The sequence below is a fragment of the Panthera tigris genome, chromosome F3 (assembly GCF_018350195.1).
Source record: "Panthera tigris isolate Pti1 chromosome F3, P.tigris_Pti1_mat1.1, whole genome shotgun sequence".
Taxonomy (NCBI): domain Eukaryota; kingdom Metazoa; phylum Chordata; class Mammalia; order Carnivora; family Felidae; genus Panthera; species Panthera tigris.
In genome coordinates, this window is record NC_056678.1 from 63,810,300 (window position 1) to 63,824,376 (window position 14,077).

General features: G+C 73.7%; 12 non-coding genes across 12 annotated transcripts; 4 read left to right on the forward strand and 8 right to left on the reverse strand.

Moving 5' to 3' along the window:
• Positions 1-1,326: 1,326 nt before the first annotated feature.
• On the reverse strand, positions 1,327-1,398 carry TRNAE-CUC. Its single transcript has one exon. It is a non-coding gene; the product is annotated as a tRNA-Glu (tRNA).
• A 301-nt stretch (positions 1,399-1,699) lies between these two features.
• On the reverse strand, positions 1,700-1,771 carry TRNAG-UCC. Its single transcript has one exon. It is a non-coding gene; the product is annotated as a tRNA-Gly (tRNA).
• Positions 1,772-2,623: 852 nt separating this feature from the next.
• On the reverse strand, positions 2,624-2,695 carry TRNAD-GUC. Its single transcript has one exon. It is a non-coding gene; the product is annotated as a tRNA-Asp (tRNA).
• A 615-nt stretch (positions 2,696-3,310) lies between these two features.
• TRNAL-CAG lies at positions 3,311-3,393 on the forward strand. Its single transcript has one exon. It is a non-coding gene; the product is annotated as a tRNA-Leu (tRNA).
• Positions 3,394-4,920: 1,527 nt separating this feature from the next.
• TRNAG-GCC lies at positions 4,921-4,991 on the forward strand. Its single transcript has one exon. It is a non-coding gene; the product is annotated as a tRNA-Gly (tRNA).
• Positions 4,992-7,344: 2,353 nt separating this feature from the next.
• TRNAE-CUC lies at positions 7,345-7,416 on the reverse strand. Its single transcript has one exon. It is a non-coding gene; the product is annotated as a tRNA-Glu (tRNA).
• Positions 7,417-7,717: 301 nt separating this feature from the next.
• Positions 7,718-7,789, reverse strand: TRNAG-UCC. Its single transcript has one exon. It is a non-coding gene; the product is annotated as a tRNA-Gly (tRNA).
• An 858-nt stretch (positions 7,790-8,647) lies between these two features.
• TRNAD-GUC lies at positions 8,648-8,719 on the reverse strand. Its single transcript has one exon. It is a non-coding gene; the product is annotated as a tRNA-Asp (tRNA).
• A 615-nt stretch (positions 8,720-9,334) lies between these two features.
• On the forward strand, positions 9,335-9,417 carry TRNAL-CAG. Its single transcript has one exon. It is a non-coding gene; the product is annotated as a tRNA-Leu (tRNA).
• Positions 9,418-10,943: 1,526 nt separating this feature from the next.
• Positions 10,944-11,014, forward strand: TRNAG-GCC. The gene has a single exon. It is a non-coding gene; the product is annotated as a tRNA-Gly (tRNA).
• A 2,337-nt stretch (positions 11,015-13,351) lies between these two features.
• TRNAE-CUC lies at positions 13,352-13,423 on the reverse strand. The gene has a single exon. It is a non-coding gene; the product is annotated as a tRNA-Glu (tRNA).
• A 301-nt stretch (positions 13,424-13,724) lies between these two features.
• TRNAG-UCC lies at positions 13,725-13,796 on the reverse strand. The gene has a single exon. It is a non-coding gene; the product is annotated as a tRNA-Gly (tRNA).
• Positions 13,797-14,077: the final 281 nt, after the last annotated feature.

Genomic DNA, 14,077 nt, shown 5'->3' on the forward strand with positions numbered 1-14,077 from the left:
GAGGGGACGCCTCTGATCACAGAGCAAATCCCTGGCGGACAAGGGTGTCCAAGATGGGGCGGGAAGGAGACTGAGGTGTGCGATGGACCGTGGGAGGCATCCACAGAAGAGGACGGATACAGGGGTGGACAGAGGGACTGACGGCGCCGATCGTGGCGAGGCACGGGGCGAGGCGGGATGGGAAACTGTGAAAAGCGCAACTGTAGAAAGTGTGCGTGAGTGGGGGCGGGGGTGGAGGACGCCGCTCATCGGGGGTGGGGGGGGTGGGGCGCGGAGGTGTTGAAAGGGACCTCTGGGTAACACGCTGGCCCCTTTGCCAAAGGATGCAGGGGACCGACGTGTCCTGCAATTGGAATGACAAGTTGGCGACGAGTGCGCCCAGTCCCCCGGGGTGCCTGCACCGCCACCCACCTGCCTGGCTGCTGGGGTTTCTTCCCCCGCGGCTCCCACGACACCTCCCCGCGGTGTCACCTCCAGTGCCCGGGGGGACCGGGCCGGGCCCGGATGCCTCTTCCCTCCTCCACCTCCCGGGCCCCGGCGGTCGGACTGTGCGCTCCCATCGGGGCCCAAGACCACCGTGCCCATGGGGTCTGCTCTCCGGCGCCGGGGAGAGACGCAGCCAGCCAGGTCGTGGCGCTCCCGCCCGGCGTGGGGCAGGGAAGCCGCCCGAGAGGTCGCAGGCCCGAGGGGGGCGAGGGAGGCAAGGCCCGGGGGGCTCGGCCAGGTGACGGGACTCAGGGCTGCGCGTGGCTCACCTGCCCCACGCGCCCAGCACCGCCACCGCGGGCACCTCGGGAGGGAGGACGGGATGGCTCGTCAGCCTGGCCAGCTAGGAGCGCCACCGGCGGGGGCGGTGGGGGTCCGAGCACACTCGGGGGGCCGGGGCCTCTGCGCACACCGGTGGTCCCGGCGGGGGACAGAGGTCGCCCCGGCCACTCGCGTCTCGCGCTGTGGAAGCGAAGGAGCCAGGCGAGCGCGTGCGCGGGGGGCGAAGGGGAGAGGCGATGCCGAGGGCCTCCAGAGGGCCAGCCAGGCCAAAAGGCTCGGAGGGGCCGAGGTGGCAGGGCGAGGCTTGGGCTGCCCGTGGGGGCGTGGCAGGTGGCCTTGTGCGCACACCGCCGCGGCCGCCGCCGCCGTCGCCGTCGTCGTCGTCGTCGTCGTCGTGGCGGCGGCGGCGGGGCCCACGACAAGCTAGCCACCTGTGGCCTGGCGTGCTGGCGTGGGCTAAAAGGGGGTGGTGCGGGTGCACTGGGGAACGGACGGTGGGTGGGTCGGCCTGGCAGGCCGGGAGGGGAGGCCCCGGAGGGCCAGAGGAAGAAGAAAGGCTTCCCTGACCGGGAATCGAACCCGGGCCGCGGCGGTGAGAGCGCCGAATCCTAACCACTAGACCACCAGGGAGCGACAGGCTGCGCGCCTGGCCTGCACCCCCTGGACCCAGCGCCTCCATTCCACCCACGCGGCTCCGCTTGGGCCCCGAGGCCCCTGCCTCTGCACGTCCAGCCGCCCGCGGGCCCCACGCAGTCCACCCGGCCCGCTGGCAGCACCCGCAAAACGCTGCGCGCCGGTCGCCCTCGCACCCGCACGCCGGCCGCCTCGGGCCACGTGCCCAGCGCCCGGCGGCCGGCACGCCGTCCCCCACTGCCAGCGCCCGGCGGGCCTGGCCAGGAGGGCCCCGGAGGGGCGCAAAAGGTCGGCCGGCTGCGTTGGCCGGGAATCGAACCCGGGTCAACTGCTTGGAAGGCAGCTATGCTCACCACTATACCACCAACGCTGCACGGCCCGGGCCGGCCCGACGCGGCCGGCCCAGGGTGCGCTCCGGCGCCTTGGCGCCTTGGCGCTCTCTCGCCGCCGCCGCCGCCGCCGCCGCCGCCGCCGCCGTCGCCCGGCGCAGCCCTGCCCCGACGTCCCGGCCGGCCGCAGCTCTGCCCGGCCACCACGGGCTCCGGCCACCACGGGCTCCGGCCGCCCGGAGCCCCAGCCTCGCCCCTCCGACTCCGCTGCGCCGGCCGGTCGCCGGGCACGCCCGCCCGCCCGCCCGCCCACCTGCCCGCCCTGCGCCCGGCGCCCGGCGCCCGGCGCCCACCGCCGCCCGCCTCTGGAGGGCGCTCTGGCCGCCTGGCCGCTCTCGGGCCCTCGGAGGCCGGCTGGGGAGCCCCGCCACGCCCCCGGCCCGGCGTCTTCCGCGTCCTCCGCGGCCCGCAGCTAGCGGCCCGGCCCGGCCCGGCCCGGCCCGGCCCCGCGCGGGAAGGAGCAGAGGGGGCGGCCGCCAGGCCTCACACACCACCTCCCGCATCCACACGGGACCGGACCCATCTGCCTCCCACCCGACCCACACCCACGGCGGCTGGGCGGCTGCGCGGCTGCGCGGCTGCGCGGCTGGGCGGCACGTCGCCCAGGAGCTCGCTGTGGCTGCCGCGGGGACCGCACGAGGCCCCGGCTGCGCGGTGGCGACCCAGCGTCCGGCCTCGAGCCACGCAAAGGGCTGGGCCCGGTGGACGGTGGGCAGGCCGGGCACGCGCCGCCGGCCGGACGACGGACGGCCGAGAGGAAGCGCCCCTGCCCCTCCCTCGGGAGCAAGAGGTGGGACCCAGAGCTGCGCAGGCCACCAAAAAGGGCGTCTTGCCTCCCCGTCGGGGAATCGAACCCCGGTCTCCCGCGTGACAGGCGGGGATACTCACCACTATACTAACGAGGACGGCGGCGGCCGGCCACCCGGGCGCCCGCCCGACCCCTCTCCGGCTGCCTCCCCACGCCTGCCCCTGCCCGCCCTCGACGCCCTGCCCTGCACGGGCGCCCGGCCCGGGCCACGCCCCACCCGGCCCCACCCCCGCTTCGGCCCCCTCTCCCGCACGGCAGCCCCCGGCCCCGACTCGGAGTCCACCCGCACCCGGGCCCACACACGGACCCGGACGGCGCTCAGTACTCCCAACGAGCGCTGCCTCTCTCTCGTCTGCCAGGCGGGCATCGCGCCGGGAGAAAAGGCCCCAGACGGCAAGCGGGGCTGCGAGGGCCAGGGCCAGGGCCAGGGCGAGGGCGAGGGCGAGGGCGAGGAAGGCGGGGTGGGGAGCAGGGCAAGGGGCGCCGACGCTGGACGGGGCCTGCAGGGAGCTGGGGGTGGGGGTGCGACAGCGACGGGAGCCGCGCTGGCGGCGGCGGCGGCGAGGCGGCTGGCGGTGCTCCTCCGGGGCCGCCGCGCGTGTCTCGCCCCTTGCGCACGCACACAGCCGCCAGCCAGGCGCCATGACGGCCAAGGACACCAGCGTTAGCGCCGCGTCCCAGCCAGGCCAGCGGCGACGCGCCCACACCCGCCGTCAGGATGGCCGAGCGGTCTAAGGCGCTGCGTTCAGGTCGCAGTCTCCCCTGGAGGCGTGGGTTCGAATCCCACTCCTGACACGCCCACCTTTTGGCCCGCCCCACACAGCAGCCACGCCACCCGGGCCTGGACCACACCCTCTCGCCGCCGCGGCCCGCCTCGCACCCGAGCACGCGCTGCCCAGGACCGAGCTCCGACCCCTCCACCCTCGCCGCCTCGGGCTCGGAGCGCGAGCGCGCGCCCGCGCGCACACACACACACACACACACACACACACGCACTCCCCGGCGACTCGAGCGCCTTTCCCACACCCTCAGGCTTCGCTGACTTCGCACCTGCTGCTTTCTGGAGGCTCTTTGGTCCTCCTTCTCGCCTATTCCCGCCCCTGCCCTCGTCACCCCGGCACTCGCGGGCCAGCCCAGGCTGCAAAGCTCCCCGCGCTTCCCGCTCCCACTTGTGGCCGCTGGACAGCGCCTGGCTCTTTCTTACAGCCAGCCGTCCGCTTCCGCCGCCGCCACCGGGAACACGCACCCACCCCACCGTCACCCCGTGCTTTTCCCCCCGGCCCCAGTCCATTCTCTCCACACCCTCCCGAGGCGGCCCACACGATCCTCCACCTGGGGGCTTTCCCCTGGCCACACCTACCTGCCTGCCTGTCTGCCTCCCGGGAGCCATACAGCCCAGCCGTCTGCCGGCCGGCCGGCGGCGTGGACCCCTCCCTTCTGTGGGCCTGGCTCACGAGTCCAAGCCGGGAAGGTGGCTGCAGGGAGCGGAAGCCCTAGACCCCCCCGGGCCATCCAGCCGGGCGCCACAGCGCATCTCCTGGCTCGGGGAGGCCGCCGGCCGGCCACTCCGCCCCAGCGTTCCTCCCGGATCCAAGATCGCCCTCCTGGCTCCCAACCTGTCAAGGCACCGAGCCGGACCCCTAGGGAGAGCCGCCGGCCAACGCGCTCAGGCCTTTGCTCTCTCGGCCCCAGACGCACTCAGAGGCGCATGCGGCGCGACCTGGCCTCTAACTCCGACAGACGCCGGCGCGAGCGCAAACACACACACACACACACACACACACACACACACACAGCCCAACCATCCCCGCCCCCGGCCCCACGGCTCCACACACGAGAGGTCCGTTCCCCACCCCGTCCGCCGGGACACACACTGCACGCGCGAGAAAACCATCCGCCAAACGGACTTTGGCTCGGGGCTCGGAGTAGCTGAAGGCAAGGTCCCTCGCCTGCCTGCACCTGCCACAGATGGCTCCGGCTGTTTGGGGTTCGGGCGCTGGCCAGGCTGGGTCCGGCTCCTGGCTGCCTCTGGCGACACGGGCAGGCTGTGGCGGTGGCCCTGGACGAGGGACAAAGCACAGGATGAGCCCAGTCCGCCTCCGTGCCTTCCTCTGCCCGGAGGCCCGCGCCGCGCCGCGCCGCGCCGCGCCGCGCCCCAGGGGCTGGCTCTCCGCGTGCCTGGAGCCTGTCTTGCAGACCGCCCGCCTCCTGCTCCCACGGGGTGGACGCTGGCGCTCACGCTCACGCTCACTACTGGCGGGGACCGGCAACGGAGGCGGCCGGCGCCGCTGGGGAAGCCCTCTGTGGACCACGTCCGTGGGTGCATGGGTGGTTCAGTGGTAGAATTCTCGCCTGCCACGCGGGAGGCCCGGGTTCGATTCCCGGCCCATGCAACGCGCCATCCCCTTTTGGCCCCGCAGCGCCAACTGCGCGCTACGCTTCCTCTCTCCCTGCTAAGCTGCCTCTCTCCCAGCTTCAGAGCACCTGGCCAAAGCCACCTCTGCTCCTCTCTGGGGGCCCGCCCACGCCCCATCCCGTCCCCGCCCCTGCCGCACATTCCCTTCCTCCTCCCTGGCTCGCTCGCCCTGGGGACAAGGGACAAAACTCCGCCCGGGAGCCAAGGGCCCACCCGCGCCCGCCCACACACCTGCTTTGCCCTTCTTCTCTTTAACGACGCTCGCCTCGCTCGAGTCTCCCGATTCACTGCAAGGAACGCATCCACGCACCGACTCGCCGCTGCCACCCACAAGCTCCTCCCCTTCCCTCGGCACCACCTCGCGCCCACGCCCCTGCCACCAGCCCCCAACCACCCCCCCCCCACCGCGCGCGCGCGCGCGCGCGCGCGCACACACACACACACACACACACACACACACAGGCTCTGGCTCACTCTATCCACACTCCAGAAATCCTCCCCTTTTGCAACACCGGCAGAAACCAAGCTGCCACGCCTAGGTGCGCTATACATCCCATTGTCCGGGAGGGTCGCCCACAGACTCCAGGTGGCACCGACACCCGCACCCGCAGGACCCCAGCGTGCCTAACGTCAGGGTCGCGCAGGCCCTTGATTCTCTGCGTCCCGATTCGCCGCCGCCGCTACCGTGCCAACGCGGCTTCCTCTTCCACCGCTAGAGCCGCCCACGGCACCAAAGGCCACCGCCGTCCTCCATCCCTCTCCCACCCCGACCTCCACCCCTCCACACACACCCACACCCACACCCACACCCACACCCACACCCACACCCACACGCACACACACGCAAAAGCAAGGACTCCGAGGAGACTTCCGGCGGGCACGGGAAGCACCCGGAGACCCACGGCCGCCGCGGCCCCTCCGCACCGGTGCAGGGGGGGCGTCCGGTTGAAGCGAGTGTGCCCCAGCAGGTGTGCGCGGCGCACCGGCTGACCGCTTGGCCTCGAGAGGGGACGCCTCTGATCACAGAGCAAATCCCTGGCGGACAAGGGTGTCCAAGATGGGGCGGGAAGGAGACTGAGGTGTGCGATGGACCGTGGGAGGCATCCACAGAAGAGGACGGATACAGGGGTGGACAGAGGGACTGACGGCGCCGATCGTGGCGAGGCACGGGGCGAGGCGGGATGGGAAACTGTGAAAAGCGCAACTGTAGAAAGTGTGCGTGAGTGGGGGCGGGGGTGGAGGACGCCGCTCATCGGGGGTGGGGGGGGTGGGGCGCGGAGGTGTTGAAAGGGACCTCTGGGTAACACGCTGGCCCCTTTGCCAAAGGATGCAGGGGACCGACGTGTCCTGCAATTGGAATGACAAGTTGGCGACGAGTGCGCCCAGTCCCCCGGGGTGCCTGCACCGCCACCCACCTGCCTGGCTGCTGGGGTTTCTTCCCCCGCGGCTCCCACGACACCTCCCCGCGGTGTCACCTCCAGTGCCCGGGGGGACCGGGCCGGGCCCGGATGCCTCTTCCCTCCTCCACCTCCCGGGCCCCGGCGGTCGGACTGTGCGCTCCCATCGGGGCCCAAGACCACCGTGCCCATGGGGTCTGCTCTCCGGCGCCGGGGAGAGACGCAGCCAGCCAGGTCGTGGCGCTCCCGCCCGGCGTGGGGCAGGGAAGCCGCCCGAGAGGTCGCAGGCCCGAGGGGGGCGAGGGAGGCAAGGCCCGGGGGGCTCGGCCAGGTGACGGGACTCAGGGCTGCGCGTGGCTCACCTGCCCCACGCGCCCAGCACCGCCACCGCGGGCACCTCGGGAGGGAGGACGGGATGGCTCGTCAGCCTGGCCAGCTAGGAGCGCCACCGGCGGGGGCGGTGGGGGTCCGAGCACACTCGGGGGGCCGGGGCCTCTGCGCACACCGGTGGTCCCGGCGGGGGACAGAGGTCGCCCCGGCCACTCGCGTCTCGCGCTGTGGAAGCGAAGGAGCCAGGCGAGCGCGTGCGCGGGGGGCGAAGGGGAGAGGCGATGCCGAGGGCCTCCAGAGGGCCAGCCAGGCCAAAAGGCTCGGAGGGGCCGAGGTGGCAGGGCGAGGCTTGGGCTGCCCGTGGGGGCGTGGCAGGTGGCCTTGTGCGCACACCGCCGCGGCCGCCGCCGCCGTCGCCGTCGTCGTCGTCGTCGTCGTCGTGGCGGCGGCGGCGGGGCCCACGACAAGCTAGCCACCTGTGGCCTGGCGTGCTGGCGTGGGCTAAAAGGGGGTGGTGCGGGTGCACTGGGGAACGGACGGTGGGTGGGTCGGCCTGGCAGGCCGGGAGGGGAGGCCCCGGAGGGCCAGAGGAAGAAGAAAGGCTTCCCTGACCGGGAATCGAACCCGGGCCGCGGCGGTGAGAGCGCCGAATCCTAACCACTAGACCACCAGGGAGCGACAGGCTGCGCGCCTGGCCTGCACCCCCTGGACCCAGCGCCTCCATTCCACCCACGCGGCTCCGCTTGGGCCCCGAGGCCCCTGCCTCTGCACGTCCAGCCGCCCGCGGGCCCCACGCAGTCCACCCGGCCCGCTGGCAGCACCCGCAAAACGCTGCGCGCCGGTCGCCCTCGCACCCGCACGCCGGCCGCCTCGGGCCACGTGCCCAGCGCCCGGCGGCCGGCACGCCGTCCCCCACTGCCAGCGCCCGGCGGGCCTGGCCAGGAGGGCCCCGGAGGGGCGCAAAAGGTCGGCCGGCTGCGTTGGCCGGGAATCGAACCCGGGTCAACTGCTTGGAAGGCAGCTATGCTCACCACTATACCACCAACGCTGCACGGCCCGGGCCGGCCCGACGCGGCCGGCCCAGGGTGCGCTCCGGCGCCTTGGCGCCTTGGCGCTCTCTCGCCGCCGCCGCCGCCGCCGCCGCCGCCGCCGCCGCCGCCGTCGCCCGGCGCAGCCCTGCCCCGACGTCCCGGCCGGCCGCAGCTCTGCCCGGCCACCACGGGCTCCGGCCACCACGGGCTCCGGCCGCCCGGAGCCCCAGCCTCGCCCCTCCGACTCCGCTGCGCCGGCCGGTCGCCGGGCACGCCCGCCCGCCCGCCCGCCCACCTGCCCGCCCTGCGCCCGGCGCCCGGCGCCCGGCGCCCACCGCCGCCCGCCTCTGGAGGGCGCTCTGGCCGCCTGGCCGCTCTCGGGCCCTCGGAGGCCGGCTGGGGAGCCCCGCCACGCCCCCGGCCCGGCGTCTTCCGCGTCCTCCGCGGCCCGCAGCTAGCGGCCCGGCCCGGCCCGGCCCGGCCCGGCCCCGCGCGGGAAGGAGCAGAGGGGGCGGCCGCCAGGCCTCACACACCACCTCCCGCATCCACACGGGACCGGACCCATCTGCCTCCCACCCGACCCACACCCACGGCGGCTGGGCGGCTGCGCGGCTGCGCGGCTGCGCGGCTGGGCGGCACGTCGCCCAGGAGCTCGCTGTGGCTGCCGCGGGGACCGCACGAGGCCCCGGCTGCGCGGTGGCGACCCAGCGTCCGGCCTCGAGCCACGCAAAGGGCTGGGCCCGGTGGACGGTGGGCAGGCCGGGCACGCGCCGCCGGCCGGACGACGGACGGCCGAGAGGAAGCGCCCCTGCCCCTCCCTCGGGAGCAAGAGGTGGGACCCAGAGCTGCGCAGGCCACCAAAAAGGGCGTCTTGCCTCCCCGTCGGGGAATCGAACCCCGGTCTCCCGCGTGACAGGCGGGGATACTCACCACTATACTAACGAGGACGGCGGCGGCCGGCCACCCGGGCGCCCGCCCGACCCCTCTCCGGCTGCCTCCCCACGCCTGCCCCTGCCCGCCCTCGACGCCCTGCCCTGCACGGGCGCCCGGCCCGGGCCACGCCCCACCCGGCCCCACCCCCGCTTCGGCCCCCTCTCCCGCACGGCAGCCCCCGGCCCCGACTCGGAGTCCACCCGCACCCGGGCCCACACACGGACCCGGACGGCGCTCAGTACTCCCAACGAGCGCTGCCTCTCTCTCGTCTGCCAGGCGGGCATCGCGCCGGGAGAAAAGGCCCCAGACGGCAAGCGGGGCTGCGAGGGCCAGGGCCAGGGCCAGGGCGAGGGCGAGGGCGAGGGCGAGGAAGGCGGGGTGGGGAGCAGGGCAAGGGGCGCCGACGCTGGACGGGGCCTGCAGGGAGCTGGGGGTGGGGGTGCGACAGCGACGGGAGCCGCGCTGGCGGCGGCGGCGGCGAGGCGGCTGGCGGTGCTCCTCCGGGGCCGCCGCGCGTGTCTCGCCCCTTGCGCACGCACACAGCCGCCAGCCAGGCGCCATGACGGCCAAGGACACCAGCGTTAGCGCCGCGTCCCAGCCAGGCCAGCGGCGACGCGCCCACACCCGCCGTCAGGATGGCCGAGCGGTCTAAGGCGCTGCGTTCAGGTCGCAGTCTCCCCTGGAGGCGTGGGTTCGAATCCCACTCCTGACACGCCCACCTTTTGGCCCGCCCCACACAGCAGCCACGCCACCCGGGCCTGGACCACACCCTCTCGCCGCCGCGGCCCGCCTCGCACCCGAGCACGCGCTGCCCAGGACCGAGCTCCGACCCCTCCACCCTCGCCGCCTCGGGCTCGGAGCGCGAGCGCGCGCCCGCGCGCACACACACACACACACACACACACACACACACGCACTCCCCGGCGACTCGAGCGCCTTTCCCACACCCTCAGGCTTCGCTGACTTCGCACCTGCTGCTTTCTGGAGGCTCTTTGGTCCTCCTTCTCGCCTATTCCCGCCCCTGCCCTCGTCACCCCGGCACTCGCGGACCAGCCCAGGCTGCAAAGCTCCCCGCGCTTCCCGCTCCCACTTGTGGCCGCTGGACAGCGCCTGGCTCTTTCTTACAGCCAGCCGTCCGCTTCCGCCGCCGCCACCGGGAACACGCACCCACCCCACCGTCACCCCGTGCTTTTCCCCCCGGCCCCAGTCCATTCTCTCCACACCCTCCCGAGGCGGCCCACACGATCCTCCACCTGGGGGCTTTCCCCTGGCCACACCTACCTGCCTGCCTGTCTGCCTCCCGGGAGCCATACAGCCCAGCCGTCTGCCGGCCGGCCGGCGGCGTGGACCCCTCCCTTCTGTGGGCCTGGCTCACGAGTCCAAGCCGGGAAGGTGGCTGCAGGGAGCGGAAGCCCTAGACCCCCCCGGGCCATCCAGCCGGGCGCCACAGCGCATCTCCTGGCTCGGGGAGGCCGCCGGCCGGCCACTCCGCCCCAGCGTTCCTCCCGGATCCAAGATCGCCCTCCTGGCTCCCAACCTGTCAAGGCACCGAGCCGGACCCCTAGGGAGAGCCGCCGGCCAACGCGCTCAGGCCTTTGCTCTCTCGGCCCCAGACGCACTCAGAGGCGCATGCGGCGCGACCTGGCCTCTAACTCCGACAGACGCCGGCGCGAGCGCAAACACACACACACACACACACACACACACACACACACAGCCCAACCATCCCCGCCCCCGGCCCCACGGCTCCACACACGAGAGGTCCGTTCCCCACCCCGTCCGCCGGGACACACACTGCACGCGCGAGAAAACCATCCGCCAAACGGACTTTGGCTCGGGGCTCGGAGTAGCTGAAGGCAAGGTCCCTCGCCTGCCTGCACCTGCCACAGATGGCTCCGGCTGTTTGGGGTTCGGGCGCTGGCCAGGCTGGGTCCGGCTCCTGGCTGCCTCTGGCGACACGGGCAGGCTGTGGCGGTGGCCCTGGACGAGGGACAAAGCACAGGATGAGCCCAGTCCGCCTCCGTGCCTTCCTCTGCCCGGAGGCCCGCGCCGCGCCGCGCCGCGCCGCGCCCCAGGGGCTGGCTCTCCGCGTGCCTGGAGCCTGTCTTGCAGACCGCCCGCCTCCTGCTCCCACGGGGTGGACGCTGGCGCTCACGCTCACGCTCACTACTGGCGGGGACCGGCAACGGAGGCGGCCGGCGCCGCTGGGGAAGCCCTCTGTGGACCACGTCCGTGGGTGCATGGGTGGTTCAGTGGTAGAATTCTCGCCTGCCACGCGGGAGGCCCGGGTTCGATTCCCGGCCCATGCAACGCGCCATCCCCTTTTGGCCCCGCAGCGCCAACTGCGCGCTACGCTTCCTCTCTCCCTGCTAAGCTGCCTCTCTCCCAGCTTCAGAGCACCTGGCCAAAGCCACCTCTGCTCCTCTCTGGGGGCCCGCCCACGCCCCATCCCGTCCCCGCCCCTGCCGCACATTCCCTTCCTCCTCCCTGGCTCGCTCGCCCTGGGGACAAGGGACAAAACTCCGCCCGGGAGCCAAGGGCCCACCCGCGCCCGCCCACACACCTGCTTTGCCCTTCTTCTCTTTAACGACGCTCGCCTCGCTCGAGTCTCCCGATTCACTGCAAGGAACGCATCCACGCACCGACTCGCCGCTGCCACCCACAAGCTCCTCCCCTTCCCTCGGCACCACCTCGCGCCCACGCCCCTGCCACCAGCCCCCAACCACCCCCCCCCCACGGCGCGCGCGCGCGCGCGCGCACACACACACACACACACACACACACACACAGGCTCTGGCTCACTCTATCCACACTCCAGAAATCCTCCCCTTTTGCAACACCGGCAGAAACCAAGCTGCCACGCCTAGGTGCGCTATACATCCCATTGTCCGGGAGGGTCGCCCACAGACTCCAGGTGGCACCGACACCCGCACCCGCAGGACCCCAGCGTGCCTAACGTCAGGGTCGCGCAGGCCCTTGATTCTCTGCGTCCCGATTCGCCGCCGCCGCTACCGTGCCAACGCGGCTTCCTCTTCCACCGCTAGAGCCGCCCACGGCACCAAAGGCCACCGCCGTCCTCCATCCCTCTCCCACCCCGACCTCCACCCCTCCACACACACCCACACCCACACCCACACCCACACCCACACGCACACACACGCAAAAGCAAGGACTCCGAGGAGACTTCCGGCGGGCACGGGAAGCACCCGGAGACCCACGGCCGCCGCGGCCCCTCCGCACCGGTGCAGGGGGGGCGTCCGGTTGAAGCGAGTGTGCCCCAGCAGGTGTGCGCGGCGCACCGGCTGACCGCTTGGCCTCGAGAGGGGACACCTCTGATCACAGAGCAAATCCCTGGCGGACAAGGGTGTCCAAGATGGGGCGGGAAGGAGACTGAGGTGTGCGATGGACCGTGGGAGGCATCCACAGAAGAGGACGGATACAGGGGTGGACAGAGGGACTGACGGCGCCTATCGTGGCGAGGCACGGGGCGAGGCGGGATGGGAAACTGTGAAAAGCGCAACTGTAGAAAGTGTGCGTGAGTGGGGGCGGGGGTGGAGGACGCCGCTCATCGGGGGTGGGGGGGGTGGGGCGCGGAGGTGTTGAAAGGGACCTCTGGGTAACACGCTGGCCCCTTTGCCAAAGGATGCAGGGGACCGACGTGTCCTGCAATTGGAATGACAAGTTGGCGACGAGTGCGCCCAGTCCCCCGGGGTGCCTGCACCGCCACCCACCTGCCTGGCTGCTGGGGTTTCTTCCCCCGCGGCTCCCACGACACCTCCCCGCGGTGTCACCTCCAGTGCCCGGGGGGACCGGGCCGGGCCCGGATGCCTCTTCCCTCCTCCACCTCCCGGGCCCCGGCGGTCGGACTGTGCGCTCCCATCGGGGCCCAAGACCACCGTGCCCATGGGGTCTGCTCTCCGGCGCCGGGGAGAGACGCAGCCAGCCAGGTCGTGGCGCTCCCGCCCGGCGTGGGGCAGGGAAGCCGCCCGAGAGGTCGCAGGCCCGAGGGGGGCGAGGGAGGCAAGGCCCGGGGGGCTCGGCCAGGTGACGGGACTCAGGGCTGCGCGTGGCTCACCTGCCCCACGCGCCCAGCACCGCCACCGCGGGCACCTCGGGAGGGAGGACGGGATGGCTCGTCAGCCTGGCCAGCTAGGAGCGCCACCGGCGGGGGCGGTGGGGGTCCGAGCACACTCGGGGGGCCGGGGCCTCTGCGCACACCGGTGGTCCCGGCGGGGGACAGAGGTCGCCCCGGCCACTCGCGTCTCGCGCTGTGGAAGCGAAGGAGCCAGGCGAGCGCGTGCGCGGGGGGCGAAGGGGAGAGGCGATGCCGAGGGCCTCCAGAGGGCCAGCCAGGCCAAAAGGCTCGGAGGGGCCGAGGTGGCAGGGCGAGGCTTGGGCTGCCCGTGGGGGCGTGGCAGGTGGCCTTGTGCGCACACCGCCGCGGCCGCCGCCGCCGTCGCCGTCGTCGTCGTCGTCGTCGTCGTGGCGGCGGCGGCGGGGCCCACGACAAGCTAGCCACCTGTGGCCTGGCGTGCTGGCGTGGGCTAAAAGGGGGTGGTGCGGGTGCACTGGGGAACGGACGGTGGGTGGGTCGGCCTGGCAGGCCGGGAGGGGAGGCCCCGGAGGGCCAGAGGAAGAAGAAAGGCTTCCCTGACCGGGAATCGAACCCGGGCCGCGGCGGTGAGAGCGCCGAATCCTAACCACTAGACCACCAGGGAGCGACAGGCTGCGCGCCTGGCCTGCACCCCCTGGACCCAGCGCCTCCATTCCACCCACGCGGCTCCGCTTGGGCCCCGAGGCCCCTGCCTCTGCACGTCCAGCCGCCCGCGGGCCCCACGCAGTCCACCCGGCCCGCTGGCAGCACCCGCAAAACGCTGCGCGCCGGTCGCCCTCGCACCCGCACGCCGGCCGCCTCGGGCCACGTGCCCAGCGCCCGGCGGCCGGCACGCCGTCCCCCACTGCCAGCGCCCGGCGGGCCTGGCCAGGAGGGCCCCGGAGGGGCGCAAAAGGTCGGCCGGCTGCGTTGGCCGGGAATCGAACCCGGGTCAACTGCTTGGAAGGCAGCTATGCTCACCACTATACCACCAACGCTGCACGGCCCGGGCCGGCCCGACGCGGCCGGCCCAGGGTGCGCTCCGGCGCCTTGGCGCCTTGGCGCTCTCTCGCCGCCGCCGCCGCCGCCGCCGCCGCCGCCGCCGTCGCCCGGCGCAGCCCTGCCCCGACGTCCCGGCCGGCCGCAGCTCTGCCCGGCCACCACGGGCTCCGGCCACCACGGGCTCCGGCCGCCCGGAGCCCCAGCCTCGCCCCTCCGACTCCGCTGCGCCGGCCGGTCGCCGGGCACGCCCGCCCGCCCGCCCGCCCACCTGCCCGCC